The sequence below is a fragment of the Rousettus aegyptiacus genome, unplaced genomic scaffold, assembly GCF_014176215.1.
Source record: "Rousettus aegyptiacus isolate mRouAeg1 unplaced genomic scaffold, mRouAeg1.p scaffold_m13_p_15, whole genome shotgun sequence".
In the NCBI taxonomy this organism is placed as follows: domain Eukaryota; kingdom Metazoa; phylum Chordata; class Mammalia; order Chiroptera; family Pteropodidae; genus Rousettus; species Rousettus aegyptiacus.
Window position 1 is genome coordinate 51,363,019 of NW_023416290.1, and position 8,661 is coordinate 51,371,679.

At 48.2% G+C, this 8,661-nt stretch overlaps 1 long non-coding RNA gene across 1 annotated transcript; it reads left to right on the top strand.

Annotated features, from left to right (window-relative positions):
• The first annotated feature begins 614 nt into the window (after positions 1 to 614).
• Positions 615 to 5,419, top strand: LOC107521606. Its single transcript, XR_001599597.2, has 2 exons — positions 615 to 796; positions 5,044 to 5,419. It is a non-coding gene; the product is annotated as an uncharacterized LOC107521606 (long non-coding RNA).
• The last annotated feature ends 3,242 nt before the right edge of the window (positions 5,420 to 8,661 follow it).

Consider the following 8,661-nt stretch of genomic DNA (forward strand, 5'->3'; position numbering starts at 1 on the left):
GAGCTATCAAAACTGGAAGTTCAGGTAGAATGCAAATATGGGTTCGAATCTTCTTTCTACCATTTAACTAGCTATAGAAACTTTAGCTTCAGTAAACTGAGGATTAAATGCTTAGCACTGTGCCTGACTTACACTGAGAACCAGACAAATCGATTATGCCCCCTGTACTACTCACCCTAGAACTTAAAGTAGGGAGTATCAATAGCTATTTGTTAGTGTATAGGTATGTAATTAGGGCAATGTCTATGCTCTGAAGAAACCCACACGTTTTCTGGAGAACTGGTGTCTGTTGGACTTGGACCTCTCCCCCGACTTCTGGTTCAGAGTGCTGCCTTCCCCGTGCGCCCCTCTTCCCCAGAAAGAGCCTCTTCTTCCTGGATTGCACAGGTTGAGTTCTGTGGCAATGACAGATTTCCAGAGGCCCAGCACTCACACCCAGTTCAAATGTCACCTCCTCTGTGAAGCCCTCCCTGACCCTCTTCCTTGCATTCGCTTCCTGCCCGGAAGGCCTGGAAGAATGAGTCACTTCCTCCGTACTCCTGCTGCTCCCTGCCCATTTTCCTTTAAGCTTTTATCCCGCTGGTAACAGGGGGAGCACTCAGGCTGGTTCCGCCCGGCATCGCCCAAGCACCAGCCTAGGAAGTTTGTCCTTCTACCGCTTAACTACTCAGAGACTTAGGCCATTAAAAAGAAGGATGTCTGTACAAAATCGATCCGAATGTGACTAAGGAAAGTGTTGAGGGCACACGTAGGTGCCGCTTTTGCTGATTAATGGAGGACAACATGCGAGTGGCTGGTGAGTAAGTCAAATGCAAGGAGAAGGACAAAGAGTGCGGTCCCCCAGGAGTGTAAAAGATGTTGGTTGTTTTGTTTTTTCTCCAATAAGCAACACCCTCTGCCCATCCCCACACATGGAAAGTGGGTCCCCAGTAAAAGGGCCCAGCACTGACTCTGGGAGTTGAAGTCAGGGACTTGTGCGGGGCAGTCTCAGGCTCAGACCCCCATCTGGGTGTGAGCTGTATTTGGAGAGCTCACACCCCCATCCAGGATAAGGTGGATTTTGTCCACTTGGCCACAAGCCCCTGGGAGCAGTAGAGAGGGTGGGGATCATGGGACCTTGTTCTGGGACAGTTAGAAGTCTGGAGGTGTCCTTGACCCCCTGAGAGCAGTTAGAGATTAGGGGAGGCTGATCTTTGCCCCTAGGAGACATTAGAGATTTGCCAGGGTCTGGGGGGTGGGGGGAGGGGCTGGGACCCTCGTTTTGGAAGGGAGTGGTTAAGAGATTGAGAAAACTTTCCGAGCTCCCCAGACAAGAGCTGCGAGGCAGAGGAGACCAGGCCTGGTTGGCTCTCCGCTGCACATTAAGCTGTCTGGCTCAATGAAAGAAGCTGCGTTTTCTAATCCAGCTTGACGGTCTCCCCCAACATGATTTTTCAGTCTAAGTCCACGAAGGGTGTCCAGCCTCTCACAGTCTGGTAGTGGGGAAAGTGAGCTGCGCTTTAATAGCCTCTTCAGATGAGCGTGGCTATTCCGTGATACTCTACCAAACTCGACAAGTAGAATTTTCCTAAAGATTGGTTGCGATATGAAATCTGAAAACACATCAGTGAACTATTCATACTCCGTCATCTGAAAATCCATTGATTTATACTTTGCATGGCTTTTTGAGCCATGCTGACTTGTCCCATCAGGCACCGGACACTTGCAGACTACTAGTTTGCTGAGTTATGCACCTCTTCTAAGTTACATATAAGTACGTGTCTTCATCCAATATTGAAAAACCACATTTATTAATATATTACCACCAACATCATTGGAAAAGTCTTTTTAAGTATGAGAAAGTTGTCAAGCTCATAAGGAAAATGAATTTTCCCCCAAAATTCTTCTACTCGAAAGCTCCAATTTTATCATTAGCAGCAAATAGTCAGTTGCTTTAAGTGACTGGCTTACTTTGTTCATTTGTTAAGAAGATGTCTGCCAGATACCCTAGTCTGAATAATTGTAGTTGTTAGTCATTCTCTCAGGTAAAAATCGCACCCCATGAGGTGGGGAGGGGGGGCAGAGAGATGATAGTTAAGCTTTAAGCTTGTAACTCAAATAATTGCAGAAGTACTTCTCCTCGGGACAGCCACCTTAATCTGGTTTGCAGCAGAAAAGCTTTTTGTGTTCCCATTCAATTACGCATTAGTGTGAGGCTGGCTATTTTTACCCCGTGAGGGCTTTGAGGGCTCGGAGGAGGATGCCAGCCAGCACAGGCTGGTGCCACTGCCTCCATTCACGCTAGCAGCAGTTTTATCCGCCTTTTCTTTTGCACCATTACTAAAACGCCAACACAGCAGAAAGGTACCTACTGTCTTAGTGTTATTAGGGAAATGGCTTTGACCTTAAAGACCTCCTGAAAAGGTCTTGTAGATCCCTAGGGTTCCATGGACCATCCTTTGAGAACCACTGATCTCAAGCAATAACTAATGGTGGAAATTCAAGTTAGCTGATAGAGGAGAATGGTCATTACTCTGCGTATCAGAAGGCTTGTGTTTAGTCCCAGCCCTTCTCTGGACCTCGGTCGTACCTTCTGCAAAATGGGAATAACAACATCTTTACAGAGTTGCTGTGAGTCACAATGACACAGTGAAAGCACATCGTCGTGGATAAAGCTCTGGGCGAATAAAAGGAATTAGGCGATTCTTTCCAGGTCTATGCGTATTCTTGGGGAAGGGAGGCCTAAGCCTTTGGTCATGTTGCCAAGACGGCCATCTGCTGCGCCTGTGTAACTCGAACCAGAAGCAAAAGGAGCTTCTACCCTTAGCATCCCCTCCAGCGAGCAGCAGGTGCCCCGGAGCCTCTTCCCTCACGCACCCCGCAGCCTCATGTAGCTTTATAGTCAGTTTACTCTTCAACTTCCCAAGACAACCACAGAGGAAAAGCCACAGGTTCTAGGGCGAAGCAAAGAGTTCTTAGACTTGATAGCAAAAGCACGATCCGTAAAAGGAAAAATCGATAAATTGGACGTCATCAGAATGAAAAGCCTTTGCTCTGTGAAAGGCCTTATTAGAATGAAAAGACAAGCTGCACGCCAGGAGAAAACATTTGCAAGTCACATATCTGACCAAAGACCTGTGTCTAGAATACATAAAGAGCTCTCAAAAGTGAACAAAAAATTGTTAGAAACTAAAAAATAGAAAACGAGCAAAAGACACAAATAAACATTTCACTGAAGAGGATGTATAGATAGATAATGAATAAGTGTGAAAAGGTGCTCAACATCATTACCAAGAGGAAAATGCAAATTGAAACCATAATGAGATACCTTGGTTATGATATTGTACCATAGTTTAGCAAGATGTTACAATTGGGGGGGGGATGGGAAAAGGGGACACGGGATCTCTCTGTCTTATTTCTTACAACTACATATGAATCTACATATGAATCTATGAAGTGTCTTGAAAAAAAAAAAAGCAAAGTTTAAATATAAAAGGACGATGTCACGACCCTGCTCCGAACCGCCGTGATTTTCTCATCGTGCTTGGAATAAATCCGGACTACGGATCGTGTCTGCCAAGTGCTCCGGGGTCTCATCCCCGCCACCGGTTTCAGCTGCCGCCGCTCTCTTCCTCACTCTTCCCTCGGAACACCGGCTTTCTTGGGAGTCTTTGACTATCCACGCTTATTCCTACCTCGGAGCATCTACAGTTGAAGTTTCCTCGGCTGGGAACCCTCTTTCCCCGATTCTTTGGCATGATTCTTCCCATTTCCCTCGGGTCTTGATCAAATATTATATTGTGGAAAGGCTTTTCTCACACCCTCATCTCTCTGGCCTCTCTCTCTCTCTCTTGCTTTACTCCGACAGTGTATTACGTATTTGCTTATTTGTTTCTTCCCTGTCTCCACATGCATGGGACATGAGAGGTGCTCAATAAATCATGGCTTGTTGAATGAATGAATAAACGAATGAATATAAAAGTGGCAAGCTGACACTGGTAAATATTTGCTCCGCCACACATTACTCTGTACTGAGCTCTGCTTATATTCCTTGCAAAGCAAATCTGCTAGGGCATGGGAAAATGACTCCGTAAATCGGAAGACCTAGTTGGAGTCCCACCTCAGACACCATACTGGCCGTGCGAATTCGAACAGAGCGTATCGCCTTTTTGAGCCTCTATCTCATCATCTGAAGTAAGGATTTCCCTAAGGAGCCCGGGGATGAGAAGATGCCGGTGTCTCTTCCTCCACCGTGCTCCCCCCAGGTCCCATCTGAGCACATGGCGTCACCGCCCACCCGCACACCCCAGCCAGGAGCCCAGATGCCTCAGTCTGCGCCTCCCTCCTCCAGCGTCCCCAGAGCACGGCGCTCGCCGAGTCTTCCCTAGTCCACACGCAAACCCTACCTTGTACCTCTTCCACCTCTTTCTTCTCTACACATCATCTCTTGGCCAGACCACCGCGATATTCTCCCTCCTGGGTCTTTCCTACTCATCATCCAGACCACGGAATAAGTTTTTCCTACACGTCGATCTGATCTATCAACCCTTTACCTAAAACCTTGAACTGTTCCCCATCGGTTTCCGGAGAGAGTAAAATCGTTACCTTTCGGCCCCCGCTCATCTCGTAACCCCATTGCTCATCCCGCTCCAACGCTCTAAGCCTCAGCCACGCGCTGAAACGAGCCGTTCTCAGTCGCCGCCCCCCTAGACTTCGTGCGTGTCGCTCCATCTGCCCGGATGACCCTCCGTGCTGCCTGACACCCGTAAGGCTGTCAGGACCCCACTTGACGTCTAGCGACATCCCCGACTTACCAGTCTGGTCAGCGCCCCTCTCTCTACCTTCATGATAACGCATGCCTACCTCTATCGCGGCACAGGGCTTAGCACCTAGTAGGCACTTAATAAATGTTTATGGAATAAATGATTCGCTATAGGCATCGGCACGAGTGTTAAACCTGTGAATTCTTGCACAAGCTGTAATGAGCTGCCAAGGGTTTTCTTTTATTTTCTTTTTTTTCTTTTCTCTAGCACTAATTTAAGGTAGTTATTTCTCGCCTTCTAGAGAGAATTTGGCTTTGGCCCTGCCCAGGCGCAAAGAAGACAAGATGACCTCTGAAAGTACCCAGCTATCTTTGGAGTTCTTCCAGCTCAGTGTGTGATCTTGGCTAAAGAAAGAAGTCTAGATTCAAAGAGACGTGGGTTTGAATTCCAGCGCTGCCACCTGATCGCCGAATGACCTTGAGCCTTAACCTGAATGAGGAAAATAATGGGACTTCTACAAAAGGTTGTCATGAGGATTCAATGAAATCATGGAGAGAAAAAAAAAGCACAGAGAATGATGCTTGGCACATAGTACGTGTCCGTGAGTATCGGTATATCCCCATCTAGTGGTCTTGGCATAAGAAAAGGCAAAAAAAAAAAAAAAAAAAAAAAAAAAATAGAGAACATGCAAGAGGTACCAGGAGAGTCTGGACGGATGAGCAGCAGCAGACCGGATGAGTTTGGCCAGAAGAACTATAGCTCCCTCGGGGCAAAGCAAATGAAGTGACATAGAAAGACAGAATGGGAGGTAGGCAGGAAGGAGTTTTGGGAATGGATGTCACCGTTTATAAGCTGCTACTAGGGCAGCCAAGGGTTAGGGGACTGGGTGGCTGTTCCCAGCCTGCAGGTGGATCTGCATGCACCAAGGTCTTTTCCAGGGTTAGAGAAAGTAGAGGCCTAGGGCCCCTGTCGGCCTGCGGCAATCTCACCTAAAGTTCACTTCCCTGTCTTCACTCCCCCAGTAAGTTACGAGCACCCCGCCGACGCTAAGTACTAGCTGTGCTGGAGGGTGAGCCCGGGGGTGAGCGCTGAAGGGAAGCCCCGGGCGGCCAGCCTGCTGTGCTGCCAAGGCTTTGGAGCTCGGGCAGCCGGGGTTGTATCCGCTGTGAGCCAAATACCAGCTGTGTGACGTTGACTGCGTCATTTAACTTTTCTGGCCTTCAATTTTCTCATCTGTAAAATGGGGATAAACTACCTAGTTCAAAATATTTGGGGGCATTGAGATAAAAAGAGTTCAGTACCAAACAGACAATCTAAACTGCAATCCTCTCCCTTTGACCCAACTTGCTCCGTTTTCTTTTGTCCTTAGCCTTCGCGACCTAATACTGTGTAGAATTTCCTTGAGCTCCGGGACTTTTTCTAGTGTCTTGGTTGCCACTGTATTCTCAGCACCCAGCAGTATCTGGAGGTATTGAATAAATGAAAATAGAAATTCCGTTCACTTAATCTCTTCCACCCGAATGTAAACTCAAGGGTCGTGGCATCTGTGGAGCAGGAATCTAGGAGAGGCTCGGCAGGGCAGCTCTGGATCAGAGTCTCCCCAGTTTGCGCCTCGGATGCCGGTGGGGTTGGGGTCATCTGAAGGCTCGACTGGGCCTGAAAGATCCTTTTCCCAGGTGGCTCGCTCACATGGCTGATAGGTGCTGCCAAGTTTGTTCCTCTCAGGGACATTCGTTGGGGCTGCACGGACTGTCTTCCTGACATGAGGCTCCTTTCCCTGGGGCAAGCAACCCAAGACACCATGAGGAAAGCCGGAAACAACTTTACAGCCCAGTCTTAAGCCCCACGGCGTTAGAACCACCTATGGTCGGTGTTCCAAAAGCATCCATCGACTCCATAAAGGCACACTTGTGTCACTGTGCTGGGCACAGTGAGGAACTCGGGCCCTGCCATCGAGGAACTGTCATTCTAGTGGAAGAGACAGACACACAAAGAGACATTGATATCTTTGCGTCCCGTACCAGAAGATGGTCTAAAAATGTCCAGTCTGCTGGCGGAGGGAACTGGAAAAGAGTTCCTTAGGTGGGTGACGTGTGGGCTGAGCTCTAAAGGGTGAGTTGAAGCAGCCGGGGGAGGAATAAAAGAAAGAAAGTTCCAAGGGTTACACAGAAAACCGCAGGCCCCCAAATGGCATCACTTGTGCCGAAGCCCATGATTCAAAACCTAGACTTAAAACCTGACCTAATTTCCGTGTTCTAGAAAGTATATAAAATTCCTGGAGGCCTGATATGTCCCAGCACGAAATGTCGTCCGTCATCAAAATGGAGGCTCACACTAAGAGGGCCGAACCCGAGGAGCGGGGCAATGTTCGAGCTGAGCGCCCCGCGCTCGTGGCACGCGCGGAGGAAGTCCATTGTGCGTCCACAAACATGACGCCCCATTGCCACATATTGCCCTCCTGATTGACGTCCCTGTAACACGGCAACGGTGTGCTCCTAAGTGAGAGAAATTGAGATGGGTAAACGATGCTGGAAATTACATGAATAACTGGGGCTGTGGGAAACCCAAGACGCCCTCTTGGCTCTTCTAGGCTCCCTGGCGAACCTCGTCATTTGGGTTTTTGCATCCCTTCACCAGGCATAGTGCAGAAAAGCAATCTGTGTCCCCAGAGGCCTCAGACCTCCTCCCTCGGAACCCTTTGTGAACCTGCCCCTGGATTTCATTCAGCTGTCACTTAGTACGTTTGGGTTACCAAAGGTTCTTGTATCTATGTTTTCCGGATAGGCTGAAGCCTTCCCTGGCCACAAGGCTGATGCCCTCACAGTGGCACAGAACAGACAGATGTTCGTGGGTAGACCCTCTTGTCTGTTTCCTTGTTGTTTCATGCTGCCGTGACCGGCTACCGTAAATCATTAATGTCTTATGATCAAGCCTATCATTAACAGGTTAAGGACTCTTTCCCAGACCTCGATTCAAGGGATTCTTTTGGTTACGGTCCAGAGACATCTCTGGGTATTCTGGAAGCGTCATCAGAGAATGACAGCCCTGGGGCCCTATACCAAGGGGCCTCACCAAATACTCCTGACTGCTGACACTATAGCAAAACTAGAAAACACAGAGCTTTGGATGCATATCTCGCAGCTAAAGAAGGCTCCACCTGACATCTGATTCGAACAAATGCTGCAGACTTTCCAATCAAATTGACTAGGAAGAGAAGCAGTTCCCATCGATGCAGACTCATGCCCCCTGACACCCCACCGAGACCTCCCACTTCAGCTGAACATCAAAACCTTTCGATTCTTCCTTTCCTTTCCATATTTCCTAGGCCATTGCTAAGGTAGGCAACCTCTAGAATTTAGAACAACTTTTTATGTGGGGCTGGGAGAAAACCTGACTGACCCCTGGCTCAAACAGGGAATTGTGCCGACAGGATTTATCTCTGTGGCGGTTATCACTCTCCCTGGGCTTGTGACTGCTTATTCTGCTGGTGCACAGTGGGGCGATCCTCCTGGATTATCTGGATGCCCCTTTCTACTCTAGAAAGGAGCTACCAGGAGGTGGTCAAAATTCAGGAATCGCTTCCTTTGGCAGGGCCATGTTTTGCTGTTTAGAAATAGATACCAATGGGGATAAATATGATCAGAAACTTCTTATTAACTCTTACAGCTATTTCTGTTGCTAAGACATCAGCTGCCCAGAAAAGACCCCTAGACTCTCAAGCCAGAGTTGTTCTTGAGGATAGAATAGCAATATCATTAGCCGAACAAGGTGGTTTCTGTACTATGGCCAACACCACCTGCTGTACCTGAGTCAACACTTCTGGGGCGGTTGAAACAATTATCTAAGGTCACTGAGCAAGCCACCTGGATGAAAAAGGTGACTCCTTCAGTGGAATCTTGTTTTGATTGGTTTGGGTCTT